Source organism: Aquarana catesbeiana, linkage group LG01, assembly GCF_042186555.1.
Source record: "Aquarana catesbeiana isolate 2022-GZ linkage group LG01, ASM4218655v1, whole genome shotgun sequence".
Taxonomy (NCBI): Eukaryota; Metazoa; Chordata; class Amphibia; order Anura; family Ranidae; genus Aquarana; species Aquarana catesbeiana.
In genome coordinates, this window is record NC_133324.1 from 957,710,592 (window position 1) to 957,734,239 (window position 23,648).

The window sequence follows — 23,648 nt, forward strand, 5'->3', positions numbered from 1 at the left end:
GTTAAACTTTATTTTTCTGTGAATAAGGGATTTCTCTTTGATTCTGGCACATAGGGTTTCTACGTCCAAAGTCACTAAAAGCACTCCAGGGGGTATTTTAAGTTCCTCTATATGTTTAAGTAGGTCTAAAGTGTCTTTAATGAAAGATGGTAAACTATTGACATGGGGCATTAAGAAAAAAATCTATGACTCTGCTAGAGTTCTCAGTTCTAGATCCTATAACTGTGATGATAGGTCTTCCTGGAGGTTGGGTTGGATTTTTGTGGATCTTGGGATAAGCATAAAATGTCGCTTTGTGAGGAAATTATGATGTCATCAACACCGTAGTCTTGTAGGCGAAGGTTTTAAGCACTGCCATTGAACATTCAATATTCCTCCTGAATGAGATATTGCTCTTCTAGATATTTTACATAATTCTGAATTAAATAATCCTTTTCATGCTGGAACAAGGAAGTTGAAGTTATACGTTTTTATAAATCTCTCCTCATACTGTTTTGGCACATCTTTGAGTGATTTTAAAGAATAAATAGTGTTTTTTGCATGTGAACAGATTTAAATCCAGTTCGTGCTTTTGCAGCTGCAAATGGTTTATTGAAAAAAACAGGCTTTTTTCTGCAGCAACTTATTGAAGGTGGACTGTCACTGATTTCCAGTCTTTGACAAGTGCAGAGAGAGCACTGACTTTGACACCCATCTTATGCAAGTCCTGAAATTTCAGATTTTTTTTCATGAAAACTTTCAGCTGTCACATTCTCTTGGGTGCATGCTGGTAAAATTGGTACAGCTTCTTTAAAAACAGAGTCAAGGTTATCAATGCATTTCCCCTCTTTCACAGAGCTTAATACACTGAAATTTAACCTGTGTGCAACACAGTGAATGCCAGTTACATGGTGGGGATTTTGATGTACTTTTCTGTACCAGTCCATTTTCAGCTTCAGTAATGCTGGCAGCATCATCTGGCCATGCAAACTCCAGCCAGGTAGTGTTGCGGTTGGGATTCAAACCAACTTAAATGGACTTGGCTGTGTAAGTGAAGGCCGGGGTTTGTATTGAAGATCTGTGATGTTGAAGGCAAATAAACGGTCATAGAGTAGAGATTAGGTTTGAGGCAGTAGCTTTATAGGGGGCAAATCACATCACCCATGTCCCCCTCTACTGCCTTCTGCTGGAAGACTTGGTGTTGCCAGCTGTATCAGTGCAGATCTTGGCAGACATTATCCATAGCATTGGTGATGTTCTCCACTGGGTGTCCAGATTCAGAGGTTTACCTGTACAACTGTCTCATAGAGTATTAATAAAGAGGATTGGGCCAGTGGAAAGAACTGGTTCTTGAAGTTCTCTGCATTTGCACGGTTACAAATTGATCATTAATTTCAGTCTCATCGGTGAGAATCTCTTCTGCCAACTTATCAGATTCAGTCACTACAGAAACAATCTTCACTGATTCCTTGATCAAGGCTTTAGCCTCCTGTAGGGCCTTTACCCTCTTCAGTACATTCCGGGCCTCAATAGCATCATTGGTAGCCAGGAACTTCCTCTTTAAGATGGCCATGGGCACCTCTAGGCTGGGGATCAGGTATTGTGTTTGGGCTCCAGGGACCTGCAAGAGGCCACTGTTTTTAGAAGTACCCTGGAACGGCCTTAGGTTCATTTTGGAAATAATCTGGTTCCCATACTGCATCACATGACTGTTGGTGTGTTGCTTGACCAGTAAAAATGGTTTGTGTAGTGTCTCCTTGGACAGATCCTCCACATCTGAGTTCTCAATCGAGCCGACACTGTAAAGATCGCCGAGGAATGTGTCTTGCTTCTTGTCATAACAGGCATAAGAGGCTTGTGAGTGTTGGGGGCTGTGGTGGTGTAAATGTCAATGTTGGGGAGGCGATTCATCATGGAGCCCAATTCACAGGCCTCAATGTATAGAACCATATTTTTGTGTTTCTTGTTGTCATACATGTACTGAATGGTCTTGTTCAGTTCCTCTACATGAAGGCCACCAGACCTCTGCGTCACCTCTCAGAACTGCCAGGAAGTTGTCAGGAGTGACAAACTCCTTTTCTCCTTTTGTGTAGTCCTTCAGCCCTCCCACATACACATTTGTCCTGTTGGGACAGTTTAAAATGATACCTTTGATTGGATTCTCTTCATTATCTGCAATATTATTGTGCATTATCGCCACAATTTGTTCATCAGGAATGCCATTCTTCTTGATGATTTTATAAGCATGGCACACGTCAGCCTGATGTCTGAAGTTGAAACTGGCCACCAGGACCACTCAATGCCCCCCTCCATCTTATGGGTCAGAGATGGGCATGGATGTGGCCAGGACAGCAAGGCTGAGGATTAGTGTCACTGGAAGCATCTTGAATGTGGTAACAGGACCAGGCTTCCCTCCAGTTTGGGTGTGGTCCGGGTGTTATCACAGAGGGGAAGAGTAATACAAATAAACAAAAAAAAATATATAGTTTTTAATGCTGCTCCAACTATGACTTTTATTTTACATTTTACTTTAAATTGTTAAAGAGCTTTGTATCTGTATTCCTAACAACTAGACAACCAGCTGCCAACTGCGGCAGGTTGGCTCGCCTAGGCAAATTGCCATAGGTATACGTCGGCCGCTTTAAGACCACTAGTGGGCACGTGCACGACAACGCAGCCAATGCGCGTGTCCGGGCACCTGCAATCACTCCTGAGAGACGCAGAACAGAGATCTGTCAATGTAAACAGAAAGCTCTCCGTTCTGTCAGGGGGGAGGAAACACATCTGTTGTTCAGACCAAGTATGAACAGCGATATGTCTCCTCCTTCAGGCAGTCCCATCCCTATACAGTTAGAATCACTCCCTAGGACACACATTTATCCCCTTGATCACCCCCTTTCCTGCCAATGACATTTATACAGTAATCAGCGGCTATTTTTATCTCATATTTATTTTTTTTATTTTGAAGTGTAAAAGTCAAATACAAGCTGAACACTAGTGAAACAGAAGAGATGCTTTGTGATACAATGCAGGCGTAACTCCAGAGGATCTAGCGAGAGATCGGAGAGTCAAATACATAGCATTTCAGAGAATTATTCGGTATGTAGTGAAACCAGAAAACTATTGATGAAACCCCATAAACTAGCCAGTTTCATCTTGTCGGGTATTTTGGGCCTTTGATACCCATCAAGTCACAAATAGTATTTGCGATCAGGACGGTCTGGGGGAGTCCCCTTTTGCGCCTGGCACCCTCAAGGGGATCAAGCTGTGCCTGTGTTCTGTCAGCGCTGCTATGGAGAAGTGCCCGGGTTGTACTGTGCTTGCGCCGTACGGAACAGCACAACAGTTGATTTTAAAATAAAAATTAATTAATTATTATAAATTATCACAGTAACACATTTGCACACTAAGTTATTTAAGAAGAAACGATTATCAACTATTTTAAGTCCGCACAGTATGTTAATATTTTAGTATCTTAATAGGGCAGTATTATCTGCGCTATGATACACCATCTAGACCACACAAACATGGCGTCCGAACTATTTCCGGTCACAGACTATAAATGAACTGAGGTTTTGACCAATCACAATCCCTGATGAAGTCACGAGGTCACGTGACGCAACGCGTAGGATCCCGCTAGCCATCACACACAACACTAGAAGCTGCTTTGACCCCGGGGTGTTGTTAGTGTGAACCGGAAGTTTTGCACCAGGTGACGGCGTTCCGCCGCCATCTTTTCCTGTCACCGCTCCACACTGTATCCACAGTGTGGATGTTTTTATTTACTGCTTGGAAACTTTATTTATTTGATTAAATAAATTAAAAAAAAAAAAACGAACTACACCATTGGGAGCCCCCTTGTTCTTTTCTCTTGTTTTGTTGACCTGGAGCCCAGGACCCAGAATCGCTCCTAGCAAGAAGCGGCTAAGGCATCCATTCACCATTCACCATTAACCAGCAACCAGTGGACATCACCTAACTACTTGGAGAACGAACATCTCTAGACCATCACCCTACATCCATATTAAGGCTTTATCTTAAGCCCCTTAAGGTAAGGGCAATGGGAGACCTGACATAGAGGGAAGAAGTTTAGTTGTCAATCTTGTATTCGTGGAAGTCTCATCACACAGCTGATTGATCACATCACTGTTTAACAGAAAGCTAGAGGACATCACTTATTATTTTATCACTATTGGACACTTGCAATGATTTTTTAATGGTTGTACACAATTCACGTGACACACCAGTTAACACTTATGTAATTATCATTGATTTATATGTGTTTGCGCGAAATCCTATCTACAACATATACAGATGATACTGTGCTTAAAAGCTTATTCCTCTTGATGATAAAACAATATTGTGCGATACAATCTTCTTCTTCCAGTGTTCATTAGTGACTGTGCCTTTAATCGTGCTCCTACTGTGCAAACACTCACCGGATACTGTCACCCCTGCGGGGGATTTGCCTGATCACAGTTTGTGCCACTGTGCAGCAGTTCCAGGCAAATCCGGATCGTGTTATGTTAACATAAAAAAGAAGGGGTTCCCATAGCGTAAAAACGTTAAACTTTTATTTCAAAATAATTAGAATGGTACTCACATTGTAAAAATTCAAGTTAAGCATGAAAGATGTGAATTTGAACGGTCAAAAAATCCTATGCTTGATCTGTTAGGAGATGATGCAAGACGTTCGTTAGGCCACATCCTACGCGTTTCGTCATTGGACGTCTACGGGAGCGTGCCGCTTGCTACATCTCCTATCCTTATATAGTGTGCGGTACTCATACTGCGCTTGCGCATTTAGTTGGGCGGCGCCCATTTTCCCTGTGATTATTGCAGACCGAAGTCCGTGCCAATTTCCTATCTGCTGTGGTTATACAAGTTTATTCCCACCCTGTGGGGTTTAGGCTTGTGTTCGAATTGGTGACTCTGCAAGCTTGTTACTCATATCTGAGTTGGTGACCCCGCTCATTTGGTGCTTTAATTATGTGATGATACAATTATTTGCACAAGGCAGATATCGAATGAGATACCACATATCATAACCAGGATCTATTATGTTGACGGTTATACACAACAACATATGAAATAAAGATAGTAAAAACAAATTTATAATAAAATACATGACTAAAACCATATTAAAAACAGAATCTTGATTAATAAATATTTTAATGTTTTTAAAAAATAAAATATTGCTTAAAATGTGTGTAATGAATATTTAAATTAAATGACATAATACTGACATAATAATAATAGCGCCACACCCACACTCAATTTTCCTTCATCACAGCTCTTTCCACTTTTGGTGGTAATTGCATCTGTGGGGGCAGCATTTCTGAATATATTTGCACCTATCTCCATTGCACGGATTCATTATCGTTTTCCTACTCTATAGGATATGCGTTCAAACAAAATTAGAAGGGGAAAAGAGGTAACAAACCTCTGGACTTTTAAGGTGTTTGGTAGAGATTGAAACTCATTGGATAGCATTAAAATCAATAATTTTAAAGGATAAAAAACACAAGAACAAGAATTCATTAATATCAAAAATTGATATACAGGCATATTAAGGCAAGGCACTACCACACTCAATATGTTTCAATCGATAGAGCTTCCTCAGGAGATGCTGGTGTGGCACTTTATATGCTATAGATAATAGAAAAAATGAAATAAGTGTCTCGTGTTGAAAATGCATTAATACAGTAACATAAAAAAAAAAAAAAACATGCATATTGGCATATATATATAGAGAAACATGCAATTGTTTAAAAAAAAGCAAACAATCAAAATATAAGGGCATAGAAATACATGGACTCATAGGAGATTGAACCTCACCAGAGCCGCTTTAAAACAATGAATGATATACATGTAAGGAAATAGATTCCATATGTGCACAAGACATCCCGTCATTCTTATATATATATATATATATCTGAAAAAGTTTTAGTAATGGACTCAAAATGTCCCCTAACAGGATTTCAAGATAAAGCAATTACCTTTAAGGAAAATTAGATGAATTGAATTAATTTAAAACTTGAATTGTACTGCTAAGAAGAATAGCTGGTCAGCAAAATTGTAATGATTGTAATTATATCCAACGATATGATCAGTGTGGACACTTCAAAAGGAAGAGCTTGGAGCAAACCAGACTGGTTAACCAAATGACACTTGTAGGGTGAACCTGAAAAAATATAATATATATTGCTGGTAAGATCTGGTGATCTTAAAACAGTATAAAGGTCTTGTGATTAAGTAAAAGAACAAGGAATCAGAGCTTACCAGTTTGAAGGAAATAACAATGGATAAGTGAGACCCGAGAGAGATGTTGCCTCTCCCACATGCAGGATGTCTCTGGCAGAGTGTAGCCGTGTATTATCACCGTTTTTAAATAGTTCCCTTCCGACTCGGCGGTGTCTAACGTCACCGCCGAGTCACGGACATAATAGGAGGATGCCATTGCGCATGCGCTCAGAGTGATAGAAGGCGCGTGTTGTAGACGCTGGGCACGTCCGAGACACGCCCGCCATCTTGGAAAGTCCAATGCCCTCACTAGACGATATAATGAGGATGTAGGGGGAAGGATGCGACAAAACAAGTCCGCACATCCCATCCAAATCGCATAGGCACTCAGAAGGGAGTCAGCTCAGTAATCCGGGGCAAAACAAATAGACAAACCTAGGTAAAGCACATATATCGGTCGGATCGTTGATTCGCAAGCCGACCGGTGAGTGCCAAGGGCGTCCGTGCAAGCAAACGATTTGAAGCAAATCAAAGAAAATTGAGTACTGTCCGTGATACTTTTCTTATTTGCACTAACATACAATTTTTCAGGACAAGCTTTCGGGGTATGTCCCCTTCTTCAAGGTTATGTATGTTAGTGCAAATAAAAAAAGTATCACGGACAGTACTCAATTTTCTCTGTCACAATTGCACTAATACGGCTACAATCAAATCAAGTATGAAGCAAATCAAAAAAGAGGAGAAAGGGAGATGGGTCAAGTGCACCCTAATAATGCATTATTTAAACCTTAGCTTAAAAATTTGATGCAATATCTAACTAAAAAAATATGGATGTAAACAATTAGCAATTCATAAGGTTCAGTCAAAACAAGGCAACCACATATCTGTACAAAAAGGATACAATTCCTTTTGTATGTTTGTTATACAAGGCAATTATGTACAAGTAGTAGTAAATAGCGCAGCAAAAGAAACCAACAACAAAGATTGGTTATTGATACATAAGTATTAAAGTAAATCACTAAGGAAAAAAGAAAATGAAATAAAAATAAAAAAAAATGGAAAGACTATTGCAAAAATTATTTGAAACTTAAAGCATCATTCAAGTCAGGGTGACGGAGGGCACAGAGGTCAGAGATCCAACGTGCCTCACGTTGCAGTAAAATTTTGTCATTGTCATCCCCTCTCTCATTGGGGGGGACATGTTCGAGAGCGAAATAGTGCATCTTGGAATCATCAAAATTATGGTAGAGGCCCATATGGCGACTAATGGGCGTCTCTATCTTCTTTTTCAAAACCAAGGAGACATGGTCCCTGATGCGATGGGAAAAGAAGGGCTTTTTGTTTTACCGATATAAAATGCATCACAGTCACAAATCATGATGTAAACTATGCCAATGGAATGGCATGTAGCCAAAAATTTAGGCTTAAACATGCGACCATTGGGAAGGATAATGTGTCTCGATGTGTAAATGTATCGGCAGTAACTGCATTTATGACAGGACCTAGTCCCCTTGGATTTGACTGGGTTAACTGATTGTGGGGCATAATGACTATGCACAAAGTTGTCCCTCAAAGACCTGGATCTTTTATAGGTTATATCAGGGAATTCTTTAAGATGTTTTGATATGCTGGGATCCCCCATCAGCAGATACCAATATTTTGTTAAAATGTCTCGTACCTGTTGGTGATGGCCAGAGAACCGAGTAATTAGTCTAACCCCTGGGTTAGCCTTCGGGGATTTTTTACCATGAATCAAGGTAGTTCTGTCCTGATTTTTGGCTTTAATATAGGCCTTTTTGAGATATTTGCTACTGTAGCCTCGTTGTTTTAGGGGGGTCTGAAAAGTTTTTGCTTCTTGTTCAAATTGAGCACGTTCATTGCAGTTCCTCTTCAACCTAAGCTATTGTCCATAGGGTACATTGGTTATCAGAGGAAGAGGATGGGAACTAGTGGCATGAAGCAGGGTGTTTCCCGCAGATGGTTTGCAGAAAAGTGTAGACCTGATGCCACCTTCAGACTTAATAAAAATATGTATATCCAAAAATGTTAATTTTTGTTGTCTGATTTCCATGGTGAATTTTAAGTTAAATCTGTTTTGCTCAAGACTCTCAAAGAAAGCAGATAAATCCTCTCTGCTACCAGTCCAGATGAAAAAAATATCATCGATAAATCGCCTCCAGATGGGTATATGAAGAATGCCTGCATATCATCTCTAAAAAAAAAGAGATCCCGCTCCCACCCTCCCAGATACAGGTTTGCATATGAGGGAGCACATTTGGTCCCCATAGTTACTCCCTGTATCTGGACGTAGTGGGAGTGCCCAAAAAGAAAAATGTTGTTGGTCAAAATGAATCAAAGTAAATCCAAAATGAACTTATTATAGGTCTTAGGTGCTTCATCGTTCTCAGAAATGAAGCCCTCTACAACCCCAACACCCAAATCATGGGGGATGGAGTTGTAGAGGGCCTCAACGTCTAAGGCCACAATCCCTCTGGAATTGTGATGCCATCAAGGGTTCTGAGGAGGTCACTGGTGCCTTGCAAATAAGACACCAATCCCTCTACATGGGGCCTCAGGAAATCATCAATAAGTTCACTGGCGGTCTCTGTCTCTGCCAATTCCTGAGACTATGGGACGCCCTGGTGGATTGATGGCATTTTTGTGGATTTTGGGGAGGGCATATAAAGTTGGAGTTTTGGGAGCTGGAACGTTGAGAAATTCCCACATTTTATTATTTATTAGTCCCTGATAGGAAGCTGAACTGAGGAGTTGTCTATAGCGAGTCACTGTGTAGTTAACATGACTTTCTGGTATTTTTCTGTACCATTTACGATTCTGCAGAAGCCTCATAACCATTGACTCATATTGAGAATTTTCCATTACAATCAAGTTGCCCTCTTTATCAGATGGCTTTATAATTAGGTGCATTTCTTGTTGTAAAGAGATTAGTGCCTCTTTTTGGGCTGGTGTTAAATTGGATTGGGTCAATCCCTTCCATTTGCTTTTGCGTATCTCGTTGGTTACTTGTTGGGTGAAAGCCCACACACTGGGATTGCCCTGCAAAGTTGGAAAAGTATGTGATTTCAGATTATAGTCTTTGGGTAAGGACATTATTGGGGAAGGCACTAGTTTAGGAAAGGCAGCAACCTGACCAGATTGAAGAAGGTCAGCTTCTATATATTCAGTTTCATCTATATGTCCTTCATCCCATAATTCCATTAAATCTTCCAGAGCTTTAGGCTAGGTTCACACTGCTGCGAATTCTATTGCGAATTTGAGCCGTTGCGATCGCTCAAATTCGCAAGTCATTTAAATTACATAGATTAACATTAGTGCCGTTCACATCGACGCGTTGCGAATATAACCTGCGTGAAAAAAAGGTCCTGTGCGAGTTTACTGCGTTGCGTTGCGAATTTAGTCTCCATAGACATCAATGTAAATCGTTCTTGAATCGCATTGATGGTTCACATATGTGCGAATTCCACCACACTACTCTCCACAAAAACCAGGAAGTACACAGGAAGTTAAGACCCTTTTTTTTTTTACATTATGATTCCATTGGCTAGACTATCAATCGCAGCTATATCCAACTCCTGAAATTCGCGGTAAAATCGCGGTAAATTCGCGGTAAAATCGCGGTAAATTCGCGGTAAAATCGCGGTAAATTCGCACTGCAGCAGTGTGAACCTAGCCTTAATGTCATTAATATTCATTTCTTTCCATAGGGGACTGCTTGGTTGCTGGATCTGAGTCAATGGCTGTGGTTTATCATACAGAATTCGGAACATTAATTTACGTGAAAATAAATTAAGGTCTTTAATGTTGTATGTATAGCCCAAAAACTTACATTATGAGTGTTTAACACATCTTAGTTTTCAAAATTAGACCATGAAGCTGCATCACCAAAATAATTACATTTAATTTTAATGACAAGTCTACAAGTATGGTGGGGATTGGAGCTGGGGGCTCAGAAACCCATTGAGTTTTCATAAATGTATGACTCAGAGGGTTGGCCGTGTCATTGCCAACATCCCTTGTAATTTTTAGAACTAGATGTGTACCTCAAAATGGGATTTTAAGGGGCAATGCAGAAATTGGCAGTGTTGAATTATAGTTAAAAAGAAGTTTATTGATACAAAAACGAATAGGATATACATGAACATACACATTGATCTAGTTAAGAATAATTATAAAAACATCAGATATATGGAAACATATGATGCATCCTACTGCTAGTTACAAGTACCACCCCCGATAGGTGTGATGGCGTCCTGATAGCAGATTTCCAACGCGTTTCAACTTATTGTAGGGATAAAGTCTTCCTCAGGGAGGGACTGCATCACATTCTAAAATTTTAAGTAACAGCATGATTATTGGTATATACTTAAATATTTGTTTGTTACCTATATCTACAGAAATCGCATTACAACAGAAAAGTATTATATGCGACTTACATTTGCGACTACAGAAATCGCATTACAACAGAAAAGTATTATATGCGACTTACATTAGCGACTACAGAAAATCGCATTACAACAGAAAAGTATTATATGCGACTTACATTTGCGACTACAGAAATCGCATTACAACAGAAAAGTATTATATGCGACTTACATTTGCATTTAACTGTGAAAAATCGCTTTCCCAGTGCTGGCAGGGGTCCTAACACGTGATTGTCAATGCTGCTCAAATATCCTCTACGGGATGGCCTGGTATATTGTGAAGAAACCAGTATTTGGCAGTCGTGATAATTAAACAACTGAAAAACATGAAGGTATAAGGGAAATGCTAAGAAATTGAACATCAAAGAGGTCAAAGAATGGAAATAATGGTGATTCGTAGGGGAAATAAGGTTCCCCAGGGCCATCATAGAGTAAAAGAGATCAAATACCTTAAATTGATTGTGTCAGGTGTATTGTTCCAAGTGGCAGGGAGCTCCGGTCCTGGAGTACCTCTCTGTAACAAAGCCAGTTGTGGAATGCTGCCTGTGGCCATCCCTGGCGTCCTAATATATGGGGTGTGGGCGTGGCTAAGTGATGGGCGTAGCCCTATTCTAGGTAGAGTCTCACATTCATTGGTGGTGCAGTGGAGGGGGTGCGACTTCAATTGGCTGCTGTCACTGTTTAGAGGAAGCACCTTTGTACAATGTATTGAGGGGAAGCGTCCACAAGCTTCCCTGTTATCTAGGTAGCAGACGCTTGGACCTCCTCCTTCCTTTTCTCCTCCCCGTGACGTGAAGCCTATTGCTTACACGTAGCCCATGTAATATGGGCACGGGGTGAGGCGGGGAGAGAGGTGCGTCTGGTTGCCGGGGCAATGTGCATATGACGTTGGGGTCACATGGCCCCGACGTCAGTTCCTAAAAGAGGGAGGGGCGCCGTGTGACTCCACAGCGCTATTGAGCAGTCTTATTCATGTTAAACCGGGCATCGGGGCATAGTAGCCCCGCTGTCTGACAAAAAAGTATCAGACTATGCACAGCGGTGTATGGGGTACTGTTCTATGCTGATGTCATAGATGTCACCAAGATATACAGTGACAAGTATGACAAAAAGTAGCAGGTCTATACTCCCTCATTTAGAGATGGAAAAAGGAAGGAAGAAAAATTGTATAAAAGAATTGCAAAGAATTGATTGAAATGGGGATAGTACTGATGAAATATGAAATATATATAATAAGAGAATGTGAAGGGGGATTTTTATTCTTAAATATGCCCAAACCTCTTTATGATGATTGTACTGTCATTGAGCGAATGGCAGAACATCAAAATTAGGGCTTATAACCACCGACACAGTAGGAAATCCCGGGGCATCAAAATAAGATCTGACGCCTTCGGGGTATTCGGGCCATGATGTTGCGTCATGGCCCCCCCCTGTGCCGGGTAGGGATAGTGGGCAGAATGGCAACGGTATCATTGGCCCTTTGTTTCAGCACTGAGAGGCGGATTCATATGGCACAGTCGCATGAAAAATGCATCTGCAGAAATAACAGCAATTAACATAATACTGTATACAAAATAGTTACACAAAAGAGATTACAGTAATTACAGTAAATAAGTTTAATTAGAAAAACTCTCCTATATAGTTTCTGACTGGGTAGGGTGTAGAGTCTTAGCAGTTTAAGACATATGATCATCAATGGGGAGATAATGGGCCTATGGTGTTGTGGAGGAAGCCCTCTGTTTCTCCGCAAGGGGTACTGGAATAGAACTCCAGTTCTAGAAAAGCAGAGGTGCAAGGGAACAAAGAAGGTGAGATAAAAATTATGTTAATCCGTTTTCCCCGAGCTGAAGCCCTCCAAGAAGGGTCTGAAACTTTCGGTTTCATTTAGGCCTGGGGGGGTAGTGGCCCTAAGGTACCTTATCCAGCGCATTTCACGCTGGAGGAGGACCTTGTTCCAGTCTCCCCCTCTGAGTGGCAAATGAATCCTATCAAGGACTGTGAAGTTCACCGAGGGTAGTCGGTAATTGTGATATCTGGCAACATGCCTTCCCAAAGGCAGATACAAGTTGCCGATTTGCATACTTTGCATATGTTTGTCGACACGTTTTCTAAATTCCTGTCTTGTTTTGCCCACGTAGAAGGCACCACACTGGCACTGCATGAGGTATACCACACCCTGCGTCTTGCAATTGGCAAAATGACGCAGGGAAAAACTTTCCCCATTAGGCAGTGCCAGTGTGGTCCTCCTACCGATGACTGGACATTGGGCACAGGAACCACATGGGTATGTACCCCATGTTTTACAGGGGTCCTTTCTTGCCGTGCCCTTGTATTCACTTTGGATGAGTGCATTTCCTATTGAGCCAGGTTTTCTATAGGTGATTTGGGGTTTAGGACCAATTAGTCCTTTCAGGATTGGATCATCTGTAAGGATGGACCAATATTTTGAGATAATTTTATTGATTTTAAAATGCTCATTAGAAAATCTCACAATAATCCTTGTAGTGTCGTCTTCTTTGGTTGGTTTCTTTGAGAAGATTAAATCCCTTCTATTGGTTTGCTTAACTCGGTTGAACGCTTTTTTTAAAGAGGATTTGGAGTAGCCTCTGTTCATGAGCCTAATGGTAAGTTTGTCTGCTTCGTATTGAAAGTCTTCGTTGTTACTGCAGTTTCTTTTAAGGCGGAGAAACTGGCTGTAGGGAATGGATCTTTTCAGAGGTTCCGGGTGAAAGCTGTTTGCATGCAACAGGGTGTTGCCAGCAGTCTCCTTTCTGTAAAGTTTACTTGATAGTCCGCCCTCAGAGTTTTTAAAGATGGTAATGTCCAGGAAATTTACTTCATGGGTATCCGAGGTCATAGTGAAAAACAGGTTAAAAGCATTGTTGTTCATCAGCTTTAGACAGTCCCTCAATAATTCAGGGGGGCCGTCCCAGATGATGAAGAGATCGTCTATGTACCTCTGCCACATACATATGTGGCGAGTGTACACAGACGCTGCCTCCCCCTGTAGGAACTCCCTCTCCCACTCCCCCAGGTACAGGTTGGCATAGGAGGGTGCGCAGCACGTCCCCATAGCCACTCCCTGCACCTGGAGGTAGTGGGAGCCCTTGAAAAGGAAGGTGTTGTGTCTGAGGATGTAGTCCAGCATAGTTAGAATGAATGCATTGAATTTCCAGTCTGTTGTTGCTCTTTGTTGTAGGACACGTTCAATTGCAGCTATGCCTAAGTGGTGTGGGATACTATTATACAGCGATTCCACATCCACTGTAGCAAGTAGAGCTGAACTGGGAATGGATATTCCATCGAGGATTTGCAATAGATGTATGGTATCCCTTGTATACGATGGAAGTTCCATTACATGGGGTCTCAGGTATTGATCTATTATTTGGCTGATCCCCTCTGTGATGGAACCATTCCCGGAAATGATAGGTCTCCCTGGTGGGTCATTTAGTTTTTTATGCACTTTGGGTAGTGCATAAAAGGTGGGTTGACGTGGATGTCTGGTGCGTATAAAATCCCACGTGTCTTTATCTATTACCCCTTCATTGACAGATTCATCCACCAGGGAGAAGAATTCCTGGTTGAATTTGTCTACTGTGGAGGGAGAAATCTTTTTATAGCATTTGGTATCATTCAATATGTTAAAACACATTTTTTCGTATTTGGCATTGTCCATAAGGACGATGTTCCCTCCCTTGTCCGATGCTTTGATTGTAATTTCTGTGTTGTTTTTAAGGGAGTTTAATGCCTTTTGTTGTTCCCGATTTAGGTTGCTTTTTTTGTTGTATTTTTCCATCTTGTTGATTTCTTTAGTGATCTGTCCTACAAATAGAGCTATGGCTGGATTCTGATTCAGTGGTGGAAATCTGTGTGATTTCCTTTTGTATTTTTTGGTGGTTTGGACTCTGCTGGGTTCCTCATATTCTTCTTCACTGCTTTCACTGTCAAGATCCCTCTCACAAAAATCCTCTATTGGGCCACTTTCTTGCAGTAATAGATTAAGATCTCTGAGAGCTCTAAAGTCTGCTGCTTTGAGATTAGGTTCCACTTCAGGTGTAGCCGTGGTTTTTTTAGTCGCATATAAGCTTTTGAGTAAAAGTTTTCTGGCGAACAGATTTATATCTTTGATGGTTTCAAAGCTGTCTAAACTCCGATTCGGACAAAAGGAGAGACCTAGAGACAAAACTTCCTGTTCTATTGTTGTGAGTTTGTGAGATGAGAGATTTATGACATTTAGTTTTCCTTCACCGGTGGAGCTGTCATGGATATCATTGAAAGTTGTGGTGGTGGGGTTGGAGGAGGTTGGGATTGTATGTTGCTCTTGTCTAAAAAAGTGTCTATATGGGTCTGCTGGGTTTTCGGAATCGCACCCTGTTCTTTGTAACTTTTTCCGGTATTCTGAGAGGATGAGCCTTTTGGGTTGCCCGGTATTGTCCCCCTAGTTCTACCCATGCCCCCTTCTCTTCCACCTCGTGTGCTTTCATTTGACTGGACGTCTGTGGTTCTTCTCTTGTGTGTTTGTTGAATCTCTCCCTCCATATCTGTTTGTTTGGGAAAGGGACCCTTTCTTTTGCCTCGAAATTTGCCCGCCTGGGATGAGGCTGAGGAGGAGGAGTTATTGGAAGGTGTATCCGAAAGATAGTCATTGGTCTGGTTTATATTATTCTGTTTGGGAAATCTGGAACTTTTTCTTATTTGTGAATTGGTATTCCACTTATATGCCCTGCCTTCGCCAAAAGCGTTTTTATCCCTCCAGTATTTTTTCTCCTTTTTTATGAGAATATTTTTGCTGAAGATTTCTAGGTGTTCCTTCAGTTTTTTCTCATATACTGTATATTGTTCGTGTTTTTTGAGGGCGGAAAGTCGGGTATAAAGTGTTTGGATTTCCATGTCCATACCTCTCAATTGCTGCTGGTATTCGTTTTGCAGCAGTAGCATGAGGTGTTTGGAACATTCATTTAGTTTTGTTTCCCAATTTGTTTTCAGTTCTTTGGTAATGTTATCCAGGGTGGGGAATATTTGTATTCGTAGACCTATAGGGTTTATGCCCTCCCTGATGTAGCGTCCTAAAGATTCTATATGCCAGTGTAGGGCAGATTTTTTCTCTAGTATTTTGGTTAAGCATGAAAAAAGTAAAGATAGGTCTGAGGTGACCTGTTCTTTGTCTTGATAGTCTTTTTGGATATTAGCCATAAGTTCCTCCCATTCTCCCCCCAATAGGTCCCCCATTGTATGTCGTTACTGCCTAGTGGAAATACACTCAACCCAAAAGCAGAAAAAAGAAAAAGAAAGATAAATGGTCATCGGGGGTTCTCCAATGACTGAGTTGGGCTGCTCCACTCCTAAAACAGGAAAATCCCTTATTATATAATAGGATGGGTGGAGCCTCGTATTAATTAGATTAAATATTTATTTTTGGTTCAAGGAGAGTCCACAACCAACTGTCTGAGTCAACGATAGATGAGGTGTGGGTGTATTTTCCACCCTAATAAATTGTTTACATAAATGTATGACTCAGAGGGTTGGCCGTGTCATTGCCAACATCCCTTGTAATTTTTAGAACTAGATGTGTACCTCAAAATGGGATTTTAAGGGGCAATGCAGAAATTGAGTTTTAGTTCAGGTAAACATGGACATGTCTTTAAAATTAATTTACAGGGGTTATTTTTAGCCCAAAAGTGCCTCAGTGTGAAAGGGGTCTAAGGCTCCAACTCTCACATCCTCACACACTGTCACCTCTCTCAATCTCTGGGTGACTGAGTCCCTCTCTGTGTCAATTAAACACGTTGTGAAATGACACGTGATGCAGAGTTCATTGGTTTCCCTAACTCCTAATCGGTGTACCTCACACTCCATCATAATGTGTAAGCCTCTCACTGTCTGTGAGACAGTGACTGAGACACACACACAGTAAAGCCTTGTACACACCGTACAAATGTTGGCCAACTGAGCGTCTGATCTTTATCAAAAGGGCGTGTGCCAGGATCTTGTCGTGCCACAAACATGAACGTAGTGACGTACTACGAGGAATTTCAGCTCTTGAGCGCCACCCTTTGGGCCACTTCTGCTAATTTTGTGTTTGGTGAGCATTGAGTCCGAGCATTGTTTGTACTTAAGACTTTTGTGTGACGGATTTGTGTACTGACCATCCGAAAACATGACGTGGAGCCGGTGTCCGCCGATAATTTAATAGCCTGCCATCCAACATATGTTGGCTGAAACTCTGACAATTGTCAAAAAGGAGCGTACTAATGGCACAATTTTAGGACAACAGTCTGTCAGACAATCCCCTGCCAACAATCGAACCGTGTGTATGAGGCTTTAGACACACTGCTACTCACTCTGTCATTTCACCTGTCACACTATGAGAGACAATAAAGCTTTGACAATAAAACATGGAAGTTGAGTGCAGAGCTAGACCAGAATCAAACACCCCATGGTGCATTTATAATCCTGTGATTTTGTTTTACTAACGTTTTTAGGAATACGTTATTTTTACTAGTAAAAGAATCCCTGATAACGCAAGCTGGGTATTTCCTCCACAAACTGCTACCTTATGCTATAATAAATGTTGAAAGTGATTACCCTATTTTCTAAATCTTTTGCCTTGCTTGCAAGGGGTTTTGGATGTAATCAAAGTTAAACCTGCTGTGGCTTCGAAGAGTGTTCAAACCCCTGTAGGCCGAGCTGAAGATTAGAATGAGTGGTGTGCAGCCCTCATGAACAAAGGACATAGGACTGAAGCCTGTACAGAATCAGTAAGGTCTAATACATTTCTTTTATTTTACAAACTATTTAAACAGAGAGAAACTGGACTGTATTATAAAAGCACAAACAATTGCCAACCGGTTCAGGAAAGAGCAAAATCCCCCCCCCCCGTATTTTAAATGGGAGGAAAAATTTCCCTTTCGCCCACCATATCTTCTAGGCGGTCAGACTTTTTTTTTTGTTGTCCCTGTAAGGCTGCAACATTTTTGAACAGGGTTAACAATGTCTTTGGCAGTTTGTGGAAATTTAAGTCTCAGATGAAAGTTTCTTGTCCTCTTAGTCATAAAAAAAAGCTCAGATGAAAGTCCATTCCAATTCAGCCACCATCAGGAAATCATCTGCATCTTCCTCAGGCTCTCTTCTGGTCTGCATCCTCACATCATGCTCCACCTCTTGATGCTCTGTACCTGAAAAGAGTAAGAGACAAAGCAGATTATATGTTCCTTTCAACTGTGCCAAAAAACAAAGCTCACTGTGAGCACATTTCTCTATCTGCCCATTTCTTACTGCAAAACTATTGTAGGGTGCCCACTGTTGCCTAGAAACACTTTCACGGAAAGGCATTGACTGCCAACGTAATGAATAAACTTGCATGTCTCTCTGTGCTGTCCTGGGAAGAACATAGGCCTGCTGTTGTCCAGTCTTCAAAGCATGGCACATTTTAACAGAAACACTTAATGTGACTGAATTTACCATTCTCAACCACTTGCTTCCACGTCTATGCTAGTGTAGTAATCCCATCTATTGCCTCTCTAGGGAGCCCCACCGTAAGTAAATCAATACACGTGTCTCCTGGAGATCATAGGCCTTGCCTTCCTTGTATCTGACTCAACTCGGCCATTTTAGCTGATCAAATTCTCAGCTTCCCGCTAATGGGAAGTAACAGTGGCACACGTCCTACTTCTGCTTACGAGCTTCAGACCGATGTCCTTTGTTAGGGCACCATTAGACTTGTTCATGAGGGCTGCACACTGCTCATTCAAATCTTCAGCTTGGCCTACAGGGATTTGAACATTTTTCAAAGCCACTGCAGGTTTAACTTTGATTACCCTACTTTCTAAATCTTTTGCCTTGCTTGCAATTTCTTCCAAACACTTGGATGCTACTGCAAACTGCTCCTTCAGTAAATCTTTCTAATTCTGCCTTTTCCCTCTCTTCAGATTCAATATGTAGAGCATGCAGGAAGTGCAAACCAAACACAGCAACTGCCCACAACATTAAGCTCTTTTTTGGAGGAAGAAAGGGCTTTAGGCATGAAGCCTTGGGACTTTGAAGGTGTCAGTATTCAAAAAAAACTTTTTGAACCATATTGAGATAAAAAAGACATTTTATTACAATTTGTTTAAAAAAGCCTATTTGGAGGCCATACATGACATAATAATTCTCAACATGTTTCACTCAGTGGAGCTTCTTCAGGAGATCGTGTGGTACCCTTAATAAAACTGGAATTTACATAAAGAAAGAAAGATAATAATCAATACAGAACAAAATGATTATTTAATCAAATATTCATAATGAAAAGAACTCTTGTAAGTCATACACCAATTTGAAAATGTTTTCTGAAAACTTTTTTTTTACAATATTACATGAAGCATATATGAATCCATATTAATATATTACAATTGTTCAAATTGAATTGGTGTTTGGTTAAAAAATAAATAAAAAATAAAAATAACAATAAATATAAAGCAAAATACTAAACCTTACCTAGAAAAAGAGTTTATAACAAAAGTTACATATTGAAGCTGAAGATCACCAGGAAATGAAAAGGTTAATCCATGAGACAGCCCTTTCTCATTGTAACCTAATACTTATATAGTCAAGATTAGTGGTATCCTAACTGAAAAAGACAGGACAGAAATAATTGAAAAAATATTTATTTGTATGTTTGAAAATCTGATTTGGTTGTTCTTAATCAGAAAATCATTGTAATAAAGATATTTAATTAATTTTACCTTGGAAATACTTTAAATAATAGAATCAATTATTTGCACAAGACATCCTGGGTGTTGAAATAGGACAGGAGCACCGTTGTAGGATGTGAAGAGAAAGAAGCTTCAATGTAGCAAAGAAATTGGGGAAGGTCTGGAGAGGGAGGAATCAGGATCAGCCTGAACCTAAAACCAGCACCTAAACCAACAAAAGTAGCCAAATGAATGAATAAAATAAAATTAAAATAAAGATTTAGCCAATAATGGCAGAGAGAGGGGATGTTAAATAAAAAGAAGTATCCATAGTTGCCATATATGAAACAGTCTACATTGCAGGGATGTTACAGGGATTGAGTAAACCGGGAAGGAGAGAGCCTTCCCTCCTTCCTCTGTAATGTCCAGCAGATAAATGACGGGGAGCGAGGCGAAATCTCCCCATTTAAGTATTGAACTCCGGAGCGGCCAGCGTCTGACGTCAGTGCCGCTCCGCGGACGTGTGTAAGGCATCAATGCGCATGCGCTCACATCAAGGCGGCAGACGTCCAGGGATCCCTGAACGTGAGATCACATCTTTTTTGGAGGGTCACTTAACTAGTTGATCACGGAGAGTGGGGGCTCTCCTATATATAAACCTTGGTCTTTTAGGTAATACATTTTGGAGAAGTCTATCTGATTTTAAAATATGCCAGCGTCGTGTTATTTTCTCAATTTTGTTTGTGTTTGATATTATAATCCAGTACTATACGTACTAAATCTTGTTGGCAAACAGATATCTTATCTTTAATTAAATCTCCCCTGTGCATATGTGTTACTTCCTCAATTTTCCCTTTTAATAAGTTCTTTGTCATATCCTTTCTGTACAAATCTTTCGCCAATCTTATTGGCCTGTAAGGAAATCCCCTACATATGTACAATTGTGTCTGAGTAGCATAATCTGTCCTTTTGGAATATTGAACAGCCAATTTTTATGACGACAACTTTTAATAGGTAGCTTTTACGATCAAAGTTTTTTAAAATGATTCTTGGGGACAAATTTGTCATTTTACACGTGATATTTCCAAATCCAGGAAAGGGATGGTGTCCTCTTCAATTTGCCATGATAGTTTAATATTCCTATCGTTGTTATTAAGGCAGTTGAAGAAATGGTGTAAATGATCACGGTCCCCTTTCCAAATCAAAACCACATCATCAATGTATCGTCTATAAAAAATAAGCTCTTCCGGTGGGTCAATAAAAATACTTTCTTCCTCCCATTTGGACATAAAGTTCTTCAACATTTGGGGCAAACTTTGCTCCCATGGCCACCCCTATTTTCTGTTAGTAATATTGCTGATGATACCAAAAATAACTATGTTTAAGACAAAAATACAGACCTTTGACAAGTAATTTTCTTTGCATACAGGGGAGTTTTGTAACTTTTCTAAGCTCCCATTTAGTGGCTTCACATGCCTGATAATGAACTATCATAGTATATAAAGATGAAACGTCTGCTGTCTCCATCAGCGGAGGTCCAGTGTCTGTTCTCTCTTCTAGGAGCTGTAGTATTTGTTTTGTGTCTTTTAAGATACGCTCTGGTCTTTTGTACTGCTGGTTGGAGATATTGATCTATATATTGGCCAATTGTGGCTGTTATAGATTCAATGCCATTTACAATTCAATGGTACATCCCATCTGAGACGCCTTGGAAGTACTATATTAGCCTTAATATATCTATCAAAAGTATTGACATCCCACCAAAGGCTAACCACCTTCTTCATATTGTGGCCAAGTTTTCTCATAAAATTTTCCAAATTGGCATTAGGTTTAGTGTCTTCGCTATTGAAGACTACATCTAAATTGACTTCTCTCTGTTCAATAAAAGTAAAAATGTCCATGACTGCAGCTGGAATAAAAGAGAGGATATAGAAAGATGTATAAATGGATGACTACCACACTGTCAGAAAATATAAGAATCTAAAGACCTAGGGGACACCGCAGCAAACACCTTATAAACTGATCCTTGACAGCAAAGAAGGGAAATGAATAAATAGTGATGTTGCGCTGTGTGAATATAAATAACAAAATGCACAAAGTGCGATGATTAATAAAGAGTAACATTAACAGTGTACTGATAATAAAGCTTATAGCATAAAACATCAAATTATCAAGTAAGCAAAACTAGGTCACAAAAGTCTATGTGCAAAGTCAAGCAAAACTTAATCAAAATGGTGAAGAATTAAACAATGTGATCCAGAAGGAGTCTGTGACGGTTTAAAAAAAAAATATTGCATGCAAAGTTAATCCCTCCACAGTAAAATGGCCAGTGCTGAACAAATCTTCTGTGATGACTCCTGTGTATATGCAAGCCTCTTGCCTTACTGCCGTAAGGTATACAGCATGAAACAATCAGTCTTCAGTGAGTTCCTCTTGATATAATAGCTGAATCCTTCTCAAGGTTCTTCTCCTAATTGGTTCCTTGCTCAGTCCAACTCAAAATGTCTCCAAAGTTATCCGGCAGCTGCGGCACCTGCTCAGTCATGATGATAATCTAAAATAAATGTTTAATTTTGGTAAACACGTTTCACATTCATAATTTGGTCTCTATAGAGCAGATGCACTCTGCATGTCTCCATCGCCCTTCCAAATAAATATTTCTTTCCCTGGTTTTTAGGAGTGGTCATCTGCGGGAACAAACTAGTTTAAAAAAACAAAATAAAAATTCGAAAACTTCCTTTTTAAACAACAACTTTTTTCACGAGGCACACTTATTGTGCAATTTAGATATATAAGCAGTTTCAGCTCCCAGTGGGTCCATGACAAACATGAGCTGCTCAGTTATGACAATAATCTAAAGTAAATGTTTAATTTGGTAAACACATTTCACATTCATAATTTGGTCTCTATAGCGCAGATGCACTCTGCAATGTCATAGGGTTAAAGTTGAATATCTGTATACATACATAAGGTTGACACCTGTCCAGGATTGATCAAGACATTTGTGGTTTAGAATTGTGTCCATTGTTATTATGAAGATGTAACCTAAGTTAGGTATTATGTAATTCAGATTTATACATTTTATGACTTTTGCTTAGTGTTCTGATTTTCCTTTTAAAGATAAAGTAACAACTTTATATACAGGAGAGAATGAAATAAGAGTCCAATAACATGAGTAAAGAAAGGTAAACCTTGTGAATTAATAAATACCACTAAAATCCAGTAATGTCCAACGTTTACTGGACACAACCATATCTCCTCGGGAAATAATATTCTGCGCAAACGGGTTTAAAGTGAGATAGTAATCAATTTGATAAATGTTTTAGCTTTATTATGATAAGTAACCCACCTTTTCCAAGTTTGTGTATTTGCCCATTAAACAACACACTGCCAACAACTGCACAAATTTGACAAACAGATTCCTGTGCAATATGAAATTAAAAATGATCACGCTGAACAAAAACAAAAAAATAAAAAAAATAAACCACAAGCACACAGTTCACATAATTAAAAACCTGCAGGCAAGTGTGAATTATGTGATGTAGGTATGTGTCATCTACCCGTATTTGAAACAAAACACATTCCCTATACTAACACAATTGATTTGGATACATTTTCACCAGTAGTCAAGTGTCTTACTTCATCTACCAGCCACTTTGTTGCATGCAGTGTTTGAAATAAAGAGACATACAGCTTATAAGGCCCTACAACAACTTCCACTGACTTGTCTTCTTTCAACAATAATATTTGAACTGGGGAGGGAAAGAAAACAAATTTGGCATGAATATCAAACCTTTAAGGACTGGATAAAATGCAATGCCAAAGGTTGGCAAGTTTTAAGCAAACCAGCCGGAATGGCCAAATGATAGCAAAGGCAATACCAACAGGGCAAAGACAAAAATGACCAACATGGTCAAAGTAGCAAAATAATGCTATAAAACTATGCCGAACAGTGGCAACTTACCCAAAATCTATAAAGGCCATACCAACAGGGTGAGGTCAAACTATCTAAAGCTACCTCTCTCTTCAATTGTTTGCACAATATTCTGTGAAGTATCTATTGAGGGCATATAATTCAAGATTAATGTTCAACTACATGTATAATAAACCATAAACTTTATATACTGCATGGAGGTTAAACAGAGTGACAAAATGTTAGAGAAACAAAAACATAAAATGATACTCAGATTTATATATAAATTATATATCCTATGCAGATACTGAGTTTGCTTGTACCTCAATAGTGACCACCATGTTATCTTCCTCTACCTTTGCAGCATAACATATGAGAGAAGGCCTCTGTTGAGTGGTA

At 39.9% G+C, this 23,648-nt stretch overlaps 1 long non-coding RNA gene and 1 pseudogene across 1 annotated transcript; both read right to left on the reverse strand.

Moving 5' to 3' along the window:
- Window positions 1-1,291: 1,291 nt before the first annotated feature.
- LOC141128494 (legumain pseudogene) overlaps window positions 1,292-23,648 on the reverse strand; it is a 54,895-nt pseudogene continuing 32,538 nt past the window's right edge.
- LOC141121981 (uncharacterized) lies at window positions 10,323-12,262 on the reverse strand. The gene is made up of 3 exons (XR_012240608.1): window positions 11,114-12,262; window positions 10,837-10,981; window positions 10,323-10,568 (listed from the first exon to the last, which is right to left on the reverse strand). It is a non-coding gene; the product is annotated as an uncharacterized lncRNA (long non-coding RNA).